Source organism: Giraffa tippelskirchi, chromosome 14 (assembly GCF_054371585.1).
Source record: "Giraffa tippelskirchi isolate mGirTip1 chromosome 14, T2T-mGirTip1v1.2.pri, whole genome shotgun sequence".
NCBI lineage: Eukaryota > Metazoa > Chordata > Mammalia > Artiodactyla > Giraffidae > Giraffa > Giraffa tippelskirchi.
In genome coordinates, this window is record NC_137288.1 from 21,747,349 (window position 1) to 21,768,722 (window position 21,374).

General features: G+C 42.3%; 1 long non-coding RNA gene across 1 annotated transcript in view; it reads right to left on the reverse strand.

Moving 5' to 3' along the window:
- Positions 1 to 15,842: 15,842 nt before the first annotated feature.
- LOC145534656 (uncharacterized) overlaps positions 15,843 to 21,374 on the reverse strand; it is a 68,788-nt gene continuing 63,256 nt past the window's right edge. Inside the window, exon 2 of the long non-coding RNA XR_014074850.1 lies at positions 15,843 to 16,128. This is a non-coding gene — a long non-coding RNA (uncharacterized LOC145534656). The remainder of the gene's footprint in view (positions 16,129 to 21,374) is intronic.

Here is a 21,374-nt window from a genome sequence, read left to right on the forward strand (position 1 = left end):
TTTAACAAAGAGACAGAAATCACATACACACACAGGAAAAAGTGGAGCTGAAGAATACAGTTAATGCAGTGAAAATGCAATAAAGAGAGCCAAGAGCAGAACTGATGAAGCAGAAGAAAGAATCTGTGAGACTGAGAACAGGAACTTTGAAATTATCCAGTCAGAGGAGGACAAAGAAAAATGAATGAAAGAGTGAAGAAATTCTACATGATCTATGGGACCTCATCAAAAGAACAAATACATAAATTATTGGAGTTTCAGAAAGAGAAGACAGAGAGAAGAGGGCAGAAAGCTACTTAGAGAAATAATGGCTGAGAACATCCCAAATCAGGAGAGAGTTGAACATCCAAGTTCATGATGCTCATAGGCCATCTGACAAAATCAACTTAAAGAAATTCTCTCCAAGACATATTGCATATAATAAATAGGTAAAAAATCAAAGAGAAAATCTTAAAAGCAGCAAGAAAAACAGAGCTTGTAATTTACAAGAGAACCCCATAATTTTACCTGTGGATTTCTCAGCAGAAATCTCACAAGCCAGGAGACTGTGGAATGATATATTCAAAGTGCTGAAAGAAAAACACTGCCAATCAAGAGTACTCCATCCAGCAAAGCAGTCCTTCAGAAATGAAGGTGAGATGAACACTTTCCCAGGCAAACAAAAACTCAGGGAATTCATCACCGCTAGGCCTGTCTTTCAAGAAACACTGAAAGGTGTCCTTCAAGGTGAAATGAAAGGTAACATAATAACTTACATTAAAAAAAGGCAACACATTGGTAAAGGTAAGTATATACTCAGATTCAGAATACTCTAATACTGTAATACAATAGGGTATTTACCACTTACCTCTAGTTAACCTTTTATAAAAGTTAAAGGACAAAAATTTGAAAATTTACACCTAAAGTAATTTGTTAATCAACACAGTACAAAAGAGCTGAACTGCAACATCAAAAAAAATAAAAGTGGGGGGAAGAAAAGTGAAAGTGAAAGTGTAGTCGCTCAGTCGTGTCTGACTCTTTGCAACCCCATGGACTGTAGCCCGCCAGGCTCCTCTGTCTATGGGACTCTCCAGGCAAGAATACTGGAGTGGGTTGCCATTTCCTCCTCCAGGGGATCCATCCAACCCAGGGATTGAACCCACATCTCCTGCTTCTCCTGAACTGGCAGGTGAATTCTTTACCATTGAGCCACCTACAAAGGACAAGTAAGTCCTTGTCTATCAATAATTACTTTAAATGTAAGTGGATTGAGTTTTCCAATCAAAAGACATAGAGCAGCTAGATTAATTTAAAAAGCAAGATCCAGGGCTTCCCTGGTGGCTCACTGGTAAAGAATCTGCCTGCCAATGCAGGAGACACGGGTTTGATCCCCGGTCTGAGAAGATCCCACATGCCACGGAGCATTAAAGCCCATGCACCACAACTACTGACCCTGTGCTCTAGACCCCAGAAGCCACAACTACTGAAGCCTTCTAGCCTCAGAGCCTGTGCTCCACAACAAGAGAATCCACCACAGTGGGAAGCCTGCACACCAAAACTAGAGGGTAGACCACCCCCCACACACACAGCAACTAGAGAAAAGCCTGTGCAGTGATGAAGACCCAGCACAGCCAAAAACAAAAAATTAATTAACTAGTTAATTAAAAAGAAACACTGCATTAAAAAAAAAAAAACACCATGACCCAACTACATGTTTCCTATAAGATACTCACTTCAGCTTTAAGGACACACATAGGCTCAAAACAAAGAGATGAATAAAGATATTCCATGCAGGTAGAAGATAAAAGAAAGAAGGGATAGCTATTCTTATATCACACAAAATAGACTTTATGCCAAAAATGGTCACAAGAGACAAAGAAGGTCATAAGAGAACAATAAAGGGATCAATCCATCAAAAATATAATCGTTCAATGCATATATATAACAGTGTGTCTATGCACTCAACATTGGCACACCTAAAATATTAAGCAAATAGAAACAAATCTGAGGAGAGAAACCATACTATAATAGTAGGTAACTTCAATACCCCCACTTTCAACCATGAATAGATCATCCAGACAGAAAATCAATTAGGACATATTGAATCCTTTTGCACTGTTAGTAGAAATGTAAATTGGTGCAGCCACTGTGGCTCCCACTCCAGTATTCTTAGGCTTCCCTGGTGGCTCAGTCAGTCAAGAATCGGCCTGCAATGCGGGAGATCTGAGTTCAATCCCTGGGTTGGGAAGATCCCCTGGAGGAGGGCATGGCAACTCACTCCAGTATTCTTGCCTGGAGAATCCCCATGGACAGAGGAGCCTGGTAAGCTGCAGTCCATGTGGTCACAAAGAGTCAGATACAACTGAGTGACTAACATACACATATATATATATATATATATATATATATATGAAAAAGTCAAACTCATAGAAACACAATACAGTGGTGGTCACCAGGGGCTGGGGGTGGGGGAAATGGGGAGACACTGGTCAGAGAGTACAAGCTTCCATTTATGAGACACGTAAGTTCAGGTGATCTGATGTACATCATGGTGACTATAATCAATAGTACTGCTCTATACACTTCAAAGTTGTTAAGAGAGTAAATCTCAAATATTTTCACCACAAAAATAAACAGTATTGATGTACCATTTATTTTTGACATGTACAGTCTTTCAGTTATCAGAACAGTTATCTCGTTACGCCACAACATAATAAAATCATTTCATAAAATTAAGCCATGAGTGCTATTAAAGCTATAGTTCATAGCCTATTCATCAGAACTTAAGACAGGAAATAAAGTAGCAGTAGTGCTCAGTCGCTCAGTCATGTCCGACTCTTTGCGACCTCATGGACTGCTGCAGCACGCCAGGCTCCCCTGTCCTTCACCAATTCCCAGAGCTTGCTCAAACTCATGTCCATAGAGTCAGTGATGCCATCCAACCATCTCATCCTCTGCCATCCGCTTTTCCTCCTGCCTCCAATCTCTCCCAGCATTGGGGTCTTTTCAAATGAGTCCACTCTTCGCATCAGGTGGCCAAAGTATTGGAGTTTCAGCTTCAGCATCAGTCCTTCCAGTGACTATTCAGGACTGATCTCCTTTACGATGAACTGGTTGGATCTCCTTGCCGTCCAAGGGACTCTCAAGAGTCTTCTCCAACACCACAGTTCAAAAGCATCAATTCTTCGGCCCTCAGCTTTCTTTATAGTCCAACTCTCACATCCATACATGACTATTGGAAAAACCATAGTTTTGATTAGATGGACCTTTGCTGATAAAGTAATGTCTCTGCTTTTTAATATGCTGTCTAGGTTGATTTAAGCATTTTTTTACAAATCTATTTAACTAAAGGGAAATTAATATAATTAAATGACTGTTGGCTGTACAGTAAGTGAAATGTGAAAGTAATTCGCAGACCTAACTGTGGTCAATTTCAGCATTATACCTCATTAAAACTGTTTTAGCAGAAACGTTCAATCCCCTGCTTTGTGTTTCTCCCTCTTCTATGCTCCCCCAGTCACCTTCTGGTGCAGTCTGCTGAAGAACTGAGCAACAGCCAAAAGATGAGCAGCAAAGAGCACAGAAAGGAAGGAAAACAAAGTAAGGAATCTCTGCAAGGAATTTTAAGTTAGAATGAAGACTATCTCTAAACGTGTGTGTGGAGACACTTTCATAAGCACTGAGTCACACTGCAACACATTTTTTATTAATAATGTAGAAGCTTTAGAAGAGCAAATGCTTCTGACAGAGCAATACTTTTAACTTGAAAGAACAGCGCTCTTCTACAAACAAAAATATTTCTTTCATGCTGCTCTGGAAGCACAAAATTTGGCTAGCAATTTCTGAAAGACATCATTAGCGCTTCTACACACCATGCCTCTTCTGCAGGCCCAACCCCTCCCACAAAGACTCTCAATGTCATGCTCGTGTTTGAAAGGCACAGCTTCCATTGACATCAAAGGCCACATGAGGCAACCAGGCTGCTGCAGCATTCTTGTCAAACAGTGCTGCGGTATGAGCCTTGAGGAAAAAGTACAAGTTCCAGCTCTGAGTTCAACTTTTCCCTCATCTTGAAGTGAAGCATCCTAGGACTTTCTGGCCGTCCCAGTGGTTAAGATTCCATGCTTCCAGGGCAGGAGTCCCGAGTGCAATCCCTGGTCAAGGAACTAAGATCTCACATGCCCCACAGTGCAGCCAAAAAAAATTTTTTTTAATTTAATTAAATATTACTCAGCCATTAAAAAGAATGAAATAATGTCATTTGCAGCAACATGGATGGACGTAGAGAGTGTCATGCTGAGTGAAGTAAATCAGACAGAGAAGAAATATCATATGACATCCCTCATATTAATAAGTGGAATCTAAAAAGAAGTGATACAAATGAACTTAACAAAACAGAAATAGACTCACAGACTTAAAGAACGAACTTATGATCGCTGGGGGGAAGGATGGGAGGAAGGGATAGTTGGGGAGTTTGGGGTGGACATTACACACTGCTATGTTTAAAATGGAAAACCAACAAGGACCTACTGTATAGCAGATGGAGCTCTGCTCAATGTATGTGGCAGCTGGATGGGAGGGGAGTTTGGGGGAGAAGGGATACAGGTATGTGTGTGGCTGAGTCCCTTCACTGTGCACCTGAAACCATCAAAACATTGTTAACTGGCTATACCCCAATACAAAATAAGAAGTTTAAAAAATCTTTTAATTAGAAAACATGAAGCATCCTATATGTTTGAAAATCGGATGGAGCTCAGTACAAGCCAATTAACTTTTCAACAATTAATTTTTTTAACAGTCCATGGGGTCACAAAGAGTCAGACACAACTGAAGTGACTTAGCACACACACAGGCATGATCTAGCTGAGCTTTGCTAAATCATTTGGCTACTGCTTTTAGTTAAAGAATTACCTTGATCTTCCGTGAGTTTCTTTTAATCACAGAAGAAATAGAGAATACAAAAAATAGAATATTAGTATGCATTAACTGACCAAATAGCTATTTTTAATAATAAAATGGGCGTTATTTGTTACCATACCTTGCTATTGTCAAGATTAACGTATTAACAATAATCAATGTAAAAAAAAAACACTTTACGGATAAATAAAAATATGTTTCAGATTCAATCAGTAAGCATTAGTCTATGAGTCAGCCTCACCATTTCCTTTAGGAGTTGTAATCTGAGGCATCTAAAAGTTAAACAGTGCTTCCCTGGAGGCTCAATGGTAAAGAATCCTCCTATAAATGCAAGTTCCACCCCTGGTCCAGGAAGATCCCGCGTGCCACGAAGCGGCTAAGCCCCTGCACCACAACTATTGAGCATGTGCTCTAGCGCCCAGAAGCTGCAATTACTGAAGCAAGAATGCTCAGAGCCTGTGCTCCACAACAAGAGAGGGCACTGCAGTGAGAAGCCGGCGCACCGCAATGAGAGAAGACCCGCCACTGCCAAAAATAAATAAAAACTAAGCCACTTTGTTAGGACCTCTCAGCTGCTCAGGGCTGGGACAGGCTGCCTCCCTTGTGTCTGAGTACATCCATCGCATCTGTGCAGTCGAAGTGCCTGAATATTTTAACACAAAACCTTGCAATTATGTTCAACGCCATTTATCTCCATTCTCTGTGAAACCTCAGTGTTCACTATTCAGATGTTCTTAGTGATCATGTATGCACCATATTTCTTAAAATTCTCAAGGTATTTATATTCAAAACCTCCCAGCTGAGCTCTAAGGATGTAATAATTTATATTTATGCCCTTATGACTCTAAGATAATTACATAGCAGTTGGGCTACTTTTTTCTAACCACCATAGTAATGTTCAGTACCTGCACTTTTGACAGCCCACTGACATCTAATTAGCAAAAAACATCTTGGTAAACACAAGCATCATGCCCATTTTGATAGACCTGACGTAGGCTGTTCAAGAAGAGAGAAGAACTAGTTGGCATGCAGGTAACTGCACTGCTGTCGGCTTTAACATGCCAACTATGCACAACGACCTCGCATCTCTAAATCTACACGATGATTTGTATTATTTAATGAGAACGTGTTGATATTAAATATTTAAATAACGGCCCTTACAAAGCGTACTTCCAATGTCTCCAACAGGCACAATGTTTAATACTTTCCATGAGATGGATACGACTTGATGGACTTAGAGTGTAAATAACACCTATCTCTGGCCTGTGCCTAATAAAGAAAATTACATTAATAGAAATAGGAAATCTATACATTGTATGATATGTCCATGTATATATAAATAAATCTACAGAAATAAAACGATGATTGGCATGAATCAAAGAATTTCTAATGCTGGCTCTTGAACTGACCAATCATAGACAATAAATTTTCTTGTTACATCTTTACATAATAAATAAGACCTCTCAAAAACCATACAAGCTTTTTAAAAAGTGTTTAAAATTATCATAACTGCATCTCTCTCTTAAGCAGTTTTTTGATGATAAAATTCAAATAAAAATTTTTTGTTTTTAGGTTTAAAGCAAACAAATATAAAAAATAGTTGCAGTAAACTCCCTCTTACTCATCAACCAGCATCAACAGTTTTCAAATCATGGCCACCACTGTTCCATCCTTACTTTCACCAACGCCCCACCTTTCTGTTTGTTTCTGATTCTTGTTTCTTTTTTATGTCTTTTTTTTTTTTTTAGTTTTTCTAATTTTTTTTGTAAATTAATTTATTTTAATTGGAGGCTAATTACTTTACAATATGGTAGTGGTTTTTGCCATACATTCACATGAATCAGCCATGGGTGTACATGTGTTCCATCCTGAACCCCCCACTTATCTCCCCCCATCCCATCCTTCAGGGTCATCCCAGTGCTCTGGCCCTGAGCACCCTGTCTCATGCATTGAGCCTGGGCTGGCGATCTGTTTCACATATGGTAATATACATGTTTCAATGCTATTCTCTCACATCATCCCACCCTCACCTTCTCCCACAGAGTCCAAAAGTCTGGTTCTTTACATCTGTGTCTCTTTTGCTATCTCACATAGAGGGTCATCGTTACCATCTTTCTAAATTCCATATATATTCATTATTATAGTGTATTGGTGCTTTTCTTTCTGACTTACTTCACTCTGTATAATAGGCTCCAGTTTCATCCACCTCATTAGAAGTGATTCAAATGCATTCTTTTTAATGGCTGAGTAATAGTCCCTTGTGTATATGTATCACAGCTTCCGTATCCATTCATCTGCCGATGGACATCTAGGTTGCTGCCATGTCCTGGCTTTTGTAAACAGTGCTGTGATGAACATTGGGGTACATGTGTCTCTTTCAATTCTGGTTTCCTCAGTGTGTATGCCCAGCGGTGGGATTGCTGGGTCATATGGCAGTTCTATTCCCAGTTTTTTAAGGAATCTCCACACTGTTCTCCATAGTGGCTGTACTAGTTTGCATTCCCACCAACAGTGTAAGAGGGTTCTCTTTTCTCCACACCCTCTCCAGCATTTATTGCTTGTAGACTTTTGAATAGCAGCCATTCTTCTGATCAGCGTGAGATGGTACCTCATTGTGGTTTTGGTTTGCCTTTCTTTGATAATGAGTGATGTTGAGTATCTTTTCATGTGTTTGTTAGCCATCTGTATGTCTTCCTTGGAGAAATGTCTGTTTAGTTTTTTGGCCCATTTTTTGATTGGGTTGTTTATTTTTCTGGTATTGAGCTGCATGAGCTGCTTGCATATTTTTGAGATTAATTCTTTGTCAGTTACTTTGTTTGCTATTATTTTTCTCCCATTCTGAAGGCTGTCTTTTCACCTTGCTTATAGTTTCCTTCATTGTGCAAAAGCTTTTAAGTTAAATTAGGTCCCATTTGTTTATTTTTGCTTTTGTTTCCATTACTCTGGGAGGTGGGTCATAGAGGATCCTGCTGTGATTTATGTCAGAGAGTGTTTTGCCTATGTTTTCCTCTAGGAGTTTTATAGTTTCTGGTCTCATGTTTAGATCTTTAATCCATTTTGAGTTTATTTTTTGTATAGTGTTAGAAAGTGTTCTAGTTTCTTTCTTTTACAAGTGGTTGACCAGCTTTCCCAGCACCACTTGTTAAAGAGATTGTCTTTTCTCCATTGTATATTCTTGCCTCCTTTGTCCAAGATAAGGTGTGCATAGGTGCATGGATTTATCTCTGGGCTTTCTATTTTGTTCCATTGACCTATATTTCTGTCTTTGTGCCAGTACCATACTGTCTTGATGACTATAGATTTGTATTATAGTCCGAAGTCATTCAGGTTAATTCCTCTAGTTCCATTCTTCTTTCTCAAGATTGCTTTGGCTAGTCAAGGTTTTTTGTATTTCCATACAAATTATGAAATTATTTGTTTTAGTTCTCTGAAAAATACCATTGGTAGCTTGATATGGATTGCATTGAATCTATAGATTGCTTTGGGTAGTATACTCATTTTCACTATATTGAGTCTTCTGATCCATGGAGAACATGGTATATTTCTACATCTATTTGTGTCATCTTTGACTTCTTTCATCAGTGTTTTATAGTTTTCTATATATAGGTCTTTTGTTTCTTTAGGTAGATATATTCCTAAGTGTTTTATTCTTTTTGTTGCAATGGTGAATGGAATTGTTTCCTTAATTTCTCTTTCTGTTTTCTCATTGTTAGTGTATAGGAATGCAAGGGATTTCTGTGTGTTAATTTTATATCCTGCAACTTTACTGTATTCATTTATTAGCTCTAGCAATTTTCTGGTGGTGTCTTTAGGGTTTTCTATGTAGAGGATCATGTCATCTGCAAACAGTGAGGGTTTTACTTCTTCTTTTCTCATCTGGATTCCTTTTATTCCTTTTTCTTCTCTGATTGCAGTGGTCAAAACTTCCAAAACTATGTTGAATAGTAGTGGTGAGAGTGAGCACCCTTGTCTTGTTCCTGACTTTGGGAGAAATGCTTTCAATTTTTCACCATTGAGGATAATGTTTGCTGTGGGTTTACCATATATGGCTTTTATTATGTTGAGGTATGTTCCTTCTATGCCTGCTTTCTGGAAGGTTTTTATCATAAATGGATGTTGAATTTTGTCAAAGGCTTTCATTTTAATTAATTTTTATTGGAGTATAGTTTACAATGCTGTGTTAGTTTCTGCCATACAGCAAAGTCAGTCAGCTACAGGTTTACATTTTTCCCCTCTCTTTGGATTTCCTTCCCATTGGGGTCACCACAGAGCACTGAGTGGAGCTCCCTGAGCTGCACAGCAAGTTCTCACCAGCTGTCCATTCTACAGACAGTATCAATAGTGTATGGATACGTCAATCCCAACCTCACAATTCATCCTCCCCCCACCACCTTCCTGCTTTGACCCAAATCTCAGCTATCATATAATTTCATCTGTAAACAAAGTATTTAAAATTTTAAAATGTGCTAGGTTAGGATATTTTTAAAAATCAATAAATAGTGGGTTTCAATTTTAATTACTTTTTTAATTTTTTTAACTTTTATTTTGTATTGGTATATAGCCAATTATGACAGTTGTGATAGTTTCAGGTGAGCAGAGAAGGAAGTCAGCCATAATTTTCAAGAATTGAATCAGAAATGAGTGTATGAAGTAAAGCTGAATTGTCAGTATTCATCCTATAGGAGAAATTACCATTTTCAAGAAGTGAGTGAGTTATAATTTGGTAATCAATAATGCTTATGGCTGGGACTTCCCTGGTGGTCCCCTGGCTAAGACTCCACACTCCCAATGCAGAGGGCCTGGGTTCAGTCCCTGGTCACAGAACTAGAACCCACATGCTTCAAATCAAGATCAAAGATCCCACGTGCTCCATCTAAGACCAGGCACAGTCAAATAAGTAAAAATAATAATAACGCTTATGGCAAAATCATTGCTATTAATTTCATTAAGACTCAATATTATTACCCCGGCCTAAGCCACTGGGTATTATTTTTTGTTGTTTAGACCACATCTAATTTCAAAACACTGAAATAGTCCAATCTGACTTAAGCAAAGAGCTATCTGCAAATGGTTCATTTTTCTGTTAGCCAGTCAACTATAGTCATCAATAGATATCGTATGCCAGAAAAATAAAACACATTCATGTTTCTGGATGTTAAATGCTTTGAATATAATGCTTATCTATGTCTAAACTGGCCTTCCGTGGTGGCTCAGTGATAAAAAATTTGCCTGCCAATGCAGGAGACACAGGTTCAATCCTTGGGTCAGGAAGATCCCTGGAGGAGGAAATGACAACCCACTCCAGTATTCTTGCCTGAAAATTCCATGGACAAAGGAACCTGGCAGGCTACGATCCATGAGGTCACAAAAGAGTTGGTCACAACAACAAATGTCTAAAATACCACTTACAAGGCTAGGGGAATTTTCTTTTCCTGCCACTGCTATTAGAAGAGGAAACATGGATATCAATTATTTTGCTAAGTCATGGAAAACTAATGGATCTCTCCCCTCATGACTTGGGGTAGAAAGCTTGCATCTTAGTATATGAATTCTTCTGGATGCTACAAAATCTTTATAAGTAGATGAGTATAGTATATATAATACAGTATATATAAATATATATACACATACATATACAATATATACAAGTATAGTGAAAGTGAAAGAAGTCGCTCAGTCGTGTCCGACTCTTCTCGACCCCATGGACTGTAGCCTACCAGGCTTCTCTGTCCATGGGATGCTCAAGGCAAGAATACTGGAGTGGGTTGCCATTTCCTTCTCCAGGAGATCTTCCCAACCCAGGGATTGAACCCAGGTCTCCCACATTGTAGGCAGACACTTTACTGTCTGAGCCACCAGGGAAGTATATATACAAGTACAAGATAGTGTATATATATTATATACATTCACACAAAAACTTTATAAATAGATGGGTATAGATGAACATAGTACGTATTGATGCTTTTGAATTGTGGTGCTGGAGAAGACTCTTGAGAGTCCTTTGGACTGTAAGGAGATCAAACCAGTCAATCCTAAAGGAAATTAACCCTGAATAGTCACTGGAAGGACTGATGCTGAAGCTGAAGCTCCAATACTTTGGCCACCTGATGAGAAGAGCCGACTCACTGGAAAAGACACCGATGTTGGAAAAGATTTAAGGTAAAAGGAGAAGATGGTGACAAAGGATGAGATCGTCAGATAGTATCACCGACTCAACAGACGTGAACTTGAACATGAACTCTCCTTGGGCAAACTCCAGGAGGCAGCGGAGGACAGGGGAGCCTGGCTTGCTGCGGTCCATGGGGTCACAAAGAGGTGGACACAACTTAGCAACTGAACAACAACAGTAGTTATCTGGAATACGATATGCTATCAAGATAGTATTTAAATTTGATGCCAGGTTCCATTTGGATTGATTATGCTTTTAATGTAAAAAATAACCTTTTTCTCATTTTAAACGCTAAAGCTCATCTCAGTGAGACGTATCACAAACTCTGTTTAATGTGCTTCCTTTATAACGTGAGCATCACCTTTGTCATATTAAAATCCATTCCCTTTTTGGAAAGATAAAATTAAAATGAACTCCAGCCGAATATAATTAAAAACTTGGCCTATATGTCTTCCAAAGAACCGAGTGATTTCTGCACTGTAGGGATTCCTGTATGCTTTCCCACTGCGGCTAAGTTCATAAGAGCAGTTGAAAGGATCGTGCTGATTATAATTACAGTCTAAATTAGCCAATATCAGCACTGGGCCACATAATTCACATAGCATGGTTTCCATGTTAGACAATCAATTACAGTTCAGATGAATCCATGCAAAAATCCATAATTTTTACTTAGGATCACAATTTTTGTAATTTAACATATTATTACCGCCAAGCCTTCAAAAGGTCAGACAGAACAATGAAGAGAAATTTCCAGTTAGGAAATGTTCCTTTATTGTCCCAAGAGGGTGAGAAGGCCAATTACATCCGCATGCTTGATGGAATGAGAGTTTTAATTTATTTTGATGTTCGCCTTCCTTCAGAAGGCTCTAAAATAGAGGACAGTTCTATCTGAGAGCTGTCCAAAGGTTCACACAGGTGCACCGTGTGCTCCGAGTCTGCTGCTGGACTCCCCTGAGCTGAGCAGTCCAGCAGGAAGTTACAGAAGAAGCACACAGGACACCACCGCAGGCCGCCGAGCCCCTGCCTGGAGGCCGAGCGGACCGGCTTCATCTCTATTCCAAATGCGAGAATTTAGCAGCCCCCTGCTGCCCCCAGGAGTTCTACCTGTTGCAATGGCACAGGAATTGTTTCAGAAAATCCCGTGGCTTACCATCTCCATACCAACGATTAGACGTGAAGAATTACTTTTCTTTCAATCTATACACTGTATTTCCCAGCACCAAACTAACAGGTTAAAGGTAAGTCCCTCAATTCCTCATATACAGTGAAAAGAAAAGCAAGCATCTTTTTCACACATAAAATTTACAATCTTGTTTCCGATCAGGTAAAGTAAGATGGGCACGACTTCTGTAAGCTTTGGAAATGAACCATCATCAGAATCGCCGTGTTATGGAATAACCTGGAAATAGACCCCACCGAGAGGGTGTCTGCAAGGAAGGAAACACAGGATGATAAACTGTAGGCAATTAAGAGAATTAACTGGGCCACGCAACTGACTCGGGATATTTAGAGCAGGATGGGTTGAAACCAGCAAACTTGCACGCACACACACGCAACTATCCCATCCCTAGGCCTTGACTCTGAACGGTCAGAGCTGCCTCTTGGACAAAAGCATGGTCTAGGCAAGCCCTGCTGAAACAGCTACTTCTGTGGAGAGGAGAGAGCCACGTGCGAACATCCGATGCATCAGCCGTGCTCCTCCTCCTGGGAGGTCTGAGGGCCAGACGCAGACAGAACAGGATAAATGTGAGAGCCTGGGGGAGGAGAGGAGGACCCGGAGTCAATCGGACCAGGAGACCCCACCTGAGGGGACAACCTTACACTTCCGGGAAGGTGTGAACCAGGCAGAAGGGGTGGGCATGACGGGATGCGAGAGGGGAAGACAGCTCCCCTCAGGTGGCCGTGTGCTATCGAGGGTGAGACCTCAAGTCCAACCTCAGCCTGCTTACTAGAAGCAGAAACAGCAACTCTCTTCAGCCCTCTGTCCCTCCGTTTTCCTCATCTGCAAAGTGGGAATGACAGTAGTACCCACCGCACCCCACCCCTGCCATGGGGAGAGAACAGCTATTGCCTGGAGAATCCCAGGGACGGGGGAGCCTGGTGGGCTGCCATCTATGGGGTCACACAGAGTCGGACACGACTGAAGTGACTTAGCAGCGGCTGCCCAGGCAGTCACAATACGACAGCCCTGTCACCCAGGGTCTGGACATTTAAAGAAGGACCTGAGTTTAGGGTTCCTATCCCAAGGTCCAGCTTTTGCTCTTCCCAGGGCACCGTTTAAAATAACCCCTTACATGCGTGTGTGCATGCGTGCAAAGTTGTTTCAGTTGTATCCAATTCTTTGCAACCCAATGGACTGCAGCCCACCAGGCTTCTCTGTCCATGGGATTTTCCAGGCAAGAATACTGGAGTGGGTTCCCACGCCTGCCTCCAGGGGTTCTTCCTGAGGCAGGGATTGAACCTGTGTCTCTCATATCTACCTGCATTGACAGGCAGGCTCTTTACCACTAGTGCCACCTGGGAAGCCCAACCCCTTACATATGACCCAACAATCCCACTACTGGGTATATACCCTGAGGAAACCATAACTGAAAAAGACACGTATCCCAGTGTTCACTGCAGCTCTGTTGACAATAGCTAGGACGTGTAAGCAACCTAGATGTCCATCGACAGATGAATGGATAAAGAAGCTGTTGGACATATATACAATGGCATATTACTCAGCCATAAAATGGAACACATTTGAGTCAGTCCTAATCAGGTGGATGAACCGAGAGCCTATTATACAGAGTGAAGTGAGTCAGAAAGTGAAAACACAAATATCATATACTAACGCCTATATATGGACTCTAGAAAGATGGTACTGATGAACCTATTTGCAGGGTAGCAGTGGAGACACAAACATAGAGAACAGACTTATGGACATGCAGGGGGAGTTGAAGGAGAGGGTGAATGTATGGAGAGAGCAACATGGAAACAAACATTACTGTCTGTAAAATAAATAGCCAATGGGAATTTGTTATATGACTCAGGGAACTCAAACCAGGGCTTGGTAAGAGCCTAGAGGGGTAGCAACCTAGAGGGGTGGGATAGGGAGGGACGTGGGAGGGATATTCAAGTGGGAGGGGACATAGGTACCCATGGCTGATTCATACTGATGTTTGGTAGAAACCAACATAGTACTGTAAAGCAATTTTCCCTCAATTAAAAATAAATTAATTTTAAAAACTACAGAGACGTAGCACCTCACATCTGCCAAAGTGGCCATCATTAAAGAGTCTGGAGAGGGAGTGGAGAAAAGAGAACCCTTCCAGACTGTTGGTGGGAATGTAAGTTGGTGCAGCCACTATGGAGAACAAAATGCAGGTGCCTCAAAAAACTGAAAATAGAACCACCATGTGAGCCAGCAATCCCACTCCTGGGCATTTATCCAAACAAAACTGTAATTTGCAAAGATACATGCACCCTTGTGTTCATACCAGCACTATTTCCAGTAGCCAGGACACAGAAGCAACCTCAGTGTCCACTGACAGAGGATTACATAAAGAAGATGCAGTACATGTATACCATGGAATATTACTCAGCCGTGAAAAAGATGAAACAATGCCTTTTGAGCAACATGGATACCAGTGCAGATTATCATATTCAGCAAAGTAAGAAAGAGAAAGGGGGCTTCCCTGGTGGTCCAGTGGTAAAGAATCCGCCTGCCAATGCAGAAGACGCGGGTTCGATCCCCGGTCTGGGAAGATTCCACACGCAACTAAGCCCATGCACCACGGCTACTGAAGCCTGTGTGCCCCGGGGTCCTTGCTCCACAACAAGAGAAGCCACTGCAGTGAGAATCCCACACACTGCAACTGGCCCGCACACAGTAACAAAGACCCAGTGCACCCAAAATAAATAAAGGAAATTATTTTTTAAAAGGAAATAAAAAGACAAATACTGTATGATATCACATCTATGTGGGACCTAAAATACAACACAAATGACCTGTCTGTGAAACAGAAACAGACTCACAGACACAGAGAACAGACTGTGGTTGCCAAGGGGTGGGGGTAGGAGACGAGTGGGTTGGGAGTTGGGGTTCAGCAGATTCAAGTTATTATATGCAGAATGGATAAACAATGAGGTCTGGCACAGGGAACTATATTCAACAGCCTGTAATAAACCATAATGGAAAAGAAAACACACCAGCTACTGGCCCCCGAGCCCATCCCCTGCAGACACGCTGGGCTGTCATGAGGATCTGAATCGCAAAGCCTTCCGTCCAGACCCTGGTGAACACACTGCTCCGTTTTCTCGTGCTGCTGGCTGTGGCATCGCCTGGCCACGTTAACTCCAGCACAGAAGCGCGACCTCGGGGAAAGAGGTAAACCAGGTGGAAAGCGGTGTGGGGTGACTTCACTCGAGTCACCCAGATAAAAGCCTCTGCTCCCTGCTCTCCTCTGCACGCGTTCCTGATCTAGGGTAGAGCAGAGCTGCCAGCGCACAGGCAGAGCCGATGCGCCCTCCTCGGCACCAAGACACCAGCAGGGAATAATCTGGCTTCCAAGACGCAGTCAGGCTCATTCATTGCCCGGGATCACTAACTAAGCTCTTTTTCACCCCTGGCTCCCCCTTTTGTTTGTCTTGTGTTTTTATTGTTGTTGTGTCTCTGGGAATGTGTGTTTTACAGGGAAAAAAAAAAAGTGTTTAAAATGAACATTTCAAGAAAATGCAAGTGGTTTGGGGTTATAAATATGGACTAAATAATAAAGACATCACAATAAATACAAAGGTCTTTCCCTTCATTTTACTTAAAGAGTTTATGATCCTGTTTTTTTAAGAACCATGGGAGAAGGACTGAATTATTCCGAGTTACGAAACGCAAATGGGAAACATGGAACAGCTACCAAATAAGGCGACTGGGGAAAGCTGGTAATTTGTCTCTAAAGCGCAGTTCTCTGAGTTAACAAATGTTGCTTGAGTGCCTCCTGGGCGTCTCTAGGTGCTGGTGATGGAGTCATCGTACACTGAAGCTTCTCTGCCAGGACTTGTCTCAGCATGGGGTGGAGGGTTGGAGGCTGGAATACAAGACAACAAAAATTTAAATGCCTAACAGGAGAGATGGTGACAGAGGCTATGGAGTAAACCTCTGCAGGCAAGGGAAGAACCAGGAGTCTGATGCAATGCGGGGAGGCTGCAATTTAAATAAGAAGACAAACCTGAACTTGGCCTCAGTGGGAAGGTGGCATTTGAGCAAAGGCTGAGGGAGTGGGGGAGAGGTAGTCTTTGAAGGCAGAAGGCCCTGCGAACAAACATCTTCTGAAACCACCACCAGCTGGGGGTGCTCGACACACAGTCAGGAAGGTGATGTCACCCGAGCACGGGGCGCAAGGCGACCTCGAGGTCACAGGACATCGGGAGACCCCTGGTTCAGGGCATAAAATGCCACCGCAAGCTCTTCACCTTTGTTCCGAAGAAGGAACAAAACCAGTGAAGAGATGCAGGAGACAAGTGGAGATGCTGGGCTGACGCTCTAGAGCAGAGGAAGGGGGGTCTAGGGTGCAAGGCCAGAGATGGAGGCAGAGAGGGTTCAGCCACTCACTCAAAGATGGACGGGCACGGGGTGGACACACAGGATGATGGCAACCTCTGGAAGTTCTCTTCTGACTGCTTGTATTTTCTCAGTAATAAAGTCATAAACAAGGTCACCAGTAAAAATTAACGTCTATACATAAAAATGCCCAATCACACATATGCAGAGATGTGCTTGCTTGTTATTGTTGTTTAGTGACTAAGTCATGTTTGAGTCTTTTGAGATCGCATGGACTGTAGCCCACCAGGCTCCTCTGTCCACGGGATTTCCCAGGCAAGAATGCCGGAGTGGTTTGCCATTTCCTTCTCCAGGGGATCTTCCCCGACCCAGAGATCGAACCCAGGTCTCCTGGACTGGCAGGCAAGCCACCAGGGAATGCTAGAAACTCCTATTTATCTTAGAGAAACTATGAAAGGCTCAATGTCAGAAATACAATATAATGAAACTAACCTGCCCAAGGGCCAATCAGAGGAAACCAAAAGAGCAGAGAGTGAGGCAGCCCCAATACAGAGGAATGACCCATGTTCTGGGCAATTTGCAAACAGTGACAATCATCTGTGATCCCAACGGCAGACGCCTAGGTCTCCTCTTCTCCTGGATGTTCTGTCATCTCATTGCTATTCCCAGTTCTCAACTACATGGAAGAAGGTGGAACACTGCCTTTAGCTACCAGATAGGAGAGACTGGAGTCTATAGTCTATAATTTTTATCAAAAACAAACGATTAAATGCTAACTAATGCCTGGTTCCTCTTCATAGAGTAATCTCAGAGGAAGTTATTCTAAAAATTGTTTAAGGAGCTTCCCTAGTGGTGCAGTGGTTAAGAATCCACCTTGCAGTGCCGGGGACACAGCTTGGATCTCCAATCCAGGAAGATCCCAAATGCCGAGGGACAATTCATCCCGAGCGCCACCACTCCTGAACCTGTGCTCTAGAGTCCGCGAGCCCAAACTACTGAAGTCCACACGCCCAAGAGCAAGAGAAGGAGCCGCAATAAGAAACCCACGTGTGCAAGCAAATCCGTCCAGTTTTCTTGGCCACGTTGCATTTATTTGTGCTCCATTTTTCATGAAGAACAACTTCCAGCCCTCATATCAGTTTAAACAGGACAAGCCCAGTTTTGTTCTTCTCCCTCATTTATTTTCCTTATTTCTTGGCAAGTAAGATGCCAAGCTAGAGAGTGATCTTTCTCTGTACACGCATGACTCACACATCTCTTCAGAGATCAACTTGCAGGGTCATTTTCTTGTCAGTCTGCTGTGAAGACTCACTAACCATTTTCCAAATGTCCTCAAGATGCTGGCTCCCGAGTGCCAGACTGTCAAACAGCTCACGGAGGACTCTGCGGGAAGGATACTAACAACTCCTATTTTTAGCATCTTTAAATGCAGCAAGCGTGTTTGCAAGTATGACCAAGGGTCTCCCAATAGAATTACACACCGTAATTGATACCATGAGCTATGAAAGTTTCACTGTATGATCTAACACAATCCTTGAATGTTTGCCTCAAAACCCATCAGGCCATTACAAGAGACAGCATGTGTGTGCTAAGTCACTTCAGCCGTGTCCAACTCTGTGCGACCCTAAGGATGTGCAGACTGCCAGGACTGTAGCTTGTCAGGCTCCTCTGTCCACGGGATTCCCCAGGCAAGAATACTGGAGTGGGTTGTCATGCCCTCCTCCAGGGGATCTTCCTGAACCAGGGATAGAACCCACATCTCATGTCTCCTGCATTGGCAGGCAAGTTCTTTAACGCTAGTGCCACCTGGGAAGCCCCAAAGGAGAGCATTAGGAGTAGCAATTAACTCACTAATGTTAGTACTTAAAATCCACTGCTACATTTTTGTTGATTTATATTTATGTCACAGAGTGATGGAACTTTTTTAAAGTAACTTTATATTTTAGCATCATCTGTTAACTTCTCCTACATCTACCACCATCCTGCAAACATAGATCAATTGCAAAATATTGCAAATCTCATAATTAGATAGACCATCAGGTTTATCTTCTATCATTGATAGACCATCAGGTTTATCTTCAAAAGATAAAACTATTAAAGGGCTTTCTGCTGAAGCTTCAGAAAAAAATAGGATTTGAAAATCATTAGATAAACAACTACATCACAGTGATGATGTCCGTGTGTCTTTAGTCACTAATGAGACCAGAAATCGTGGCCTTCCTGGCTTTTTTTCAGATGATTAGCAACATTTCCAGGCTAGAGTCAAATTTCTTCAGCAACATTTGGGTCCAATAAGAACAGAACTTTGGCATTTTTTTTTTAGGGCTAAAAATCAATGAACGCGTGAAGACAGTCGAGTGAAAGGCTTGTGACGGCAGCTTTGATCTGTCAGTCTTCCCAGAGATGACCTATCTGAGGACACCAAACACACATTTGTGCCGACAGAGATTTTTAATTAGCGCTGCAGCCTGACAGCAATAACGGAGGGAGACGAACCTGGGTCACCACTTAGCCTGTTGCGGGTCCTTTGAAAACCAACTCTTGTTCTCTTCTGAGCCACGGCCTTGACTGCCCTGTGTCCCTGCCCCCTGTCCTGCTGAAGGAGCTCCACAGAGGGACAAATCAGCTACGGACAAATAGTTTCTAATTAACAGTGACAGGATATTGGCTGGGGTAACGACTGCTGGATAGAGGCCACAGAAAAGTTTTAGGGCTGTAAATTTTCCATTACCTGCAGAAGTGACTATTCTCTCAAGAAGGCGGTGTGATCATTAGCTTTCTACCACAGATATTGGAAAAACCCCTTCTGAAAAAAATTTTAGTGTTGTCACTCAGCTGGAGGAAACGGATGAAAGATCACTGATCGATGGTCATTCCGGCCATGAATCCACTCTTCTACTTGTCATGGAATCTTATAAAATGCATTAATGACAGAACACAGTGATGACTGGCAACCAAACTATGTTTTCTCCCTAAGAAGATCATATTCTTAATATCATATTCTTCAGGACAGACTTTTTCCTCTTCTTTCTGACACTTGTCTTTAAACAATGTAATGCTACTATGGAAAATAGGGCTTCCCTTGTAGCTCAGTGGTAAGTAATCAGCCTGCCAATGCAGGAGACACGGGTTCGATCCCTGGGTTGGGAAGATCCCCTGGAGAAGGAAATGGCAACTCACTCCAGTATTCTGGCCTGGAGAATCCCACAGACAGAGGAGCCTGATGGGCTACAGTCCATGGGGTCCCAAAGAGTCGGACACGACTGAGCGACTGAGCACCACCACTACTACTACTGGAAACAATAGCTGAACAGTTCTCCTGGTCCCCCAAGTCACTAACTGGCTCCAGGTCCCTCATAGCCAGCCTCCCTAAAATGAGTAAGGTCCCCAAGTCATTTCATAAATAAACCCTAGAGAGATTTGTGACTTCACAAATCCCCTCTGCTGAATATTACACATCCCTACAAGAAATATTTAGTTCCCACTTTTTTACAGATTTGGGGAGAGGGGGTGCTGGAGGGGAGAAATCAGGAGAACAAGAAAGTACTTTGCTCCCAAATTCAAGAAGAAAAGTCAGTCCATCCTAAGATGTTCGAGAAGTAATCGTTATTCTAGAAATACAATGTAGAATAGTGGCTTTCTATCTGTGCTTCATGATGCTCTCAGGTTCTTCTAAATTAACCGGAACAACCTCCTTAAGGAGGAGGCGTGGCAAGAGGCACTTCAAGGAACATCCCCCATCTCCCTTACCCAGAGAACTCCACGGGTGAAGGTCAAGGCAGGGAGCCATCAGTCCCCATGGGGGCCCCCCAGTGAGCACGGACCTGTCTCACTTTGATGGCCGTGGACAGAGGCGTGTTTATCAGCCTGGCCTCAGGCCTAAGCAGACCCACTTGCATTGATTTTATGTACCTACTGGAGGTAAAGTTCCAAGTAAAGTCAGTTATTACTGAGTACTCAGTGTTAAAAGGCAGTTTTAAGAACTACTTGCATACAAAAAGAAATGTTTCCATTTTCACCAGCTGCAATTGAGCTACTCTCCAATAAGTGAAACTCACATTTGTATATACGGTCTACAACGAATTTCCTCCATTAATTATAATAAAGGTAAAGCTTCAGAAACAGAAAAGCCTTGCTGTCCAAAGGGTTCAACGACCCCTGTGATCCTTGAATTCCGTCTACTACATCCCTGCCGTTTAACAGCCATGTCTACAGACAGCTTCAGAGATGGAGGCATGCTAGGGAGAAGAAACAGCAGAGGAAACAGTTCTCATGCAGAAATACACTTGGCTTGTTTGAGGAGTGACGAGACCAGTGTTACCAGAGTGGAGTGTGTAAGAGAGAGAATAAATAGGAGAGAGGGTCAGAGAGGCAACCAAGGGGTGGGTAAATATGGAAGGAGTTCACGGTTTTTCTGAATGAGATGGAGCAAGAGGTTTGGGGGCAAATAAGGAACATGAGCTGATTCATGTTACTATGATCACCTGATGGGTGTTGAGAACAGACTGAAAAGAGGTCAGGATCAAGAGAAGGAAAACCAGTGTGGAGGCTACTGCAATAATCCAGGCAAGGTATGATCAGGCCAGGGAATCAGCAGAGGAAACAGTGAGATGTTTGATTCCCAAGATAAGTTTAAGGTAGAACCAACAGAACTTTCTAGTGATTAGAACATGGTCTCTGAAAGAAAGAGTAAAGGGTGAACCCAAAAGCTTTATACCAAACAGCTGGAAAGATGGTGCTGCCATTTACCAAGGTGAGGAAGACTGAGGAAAA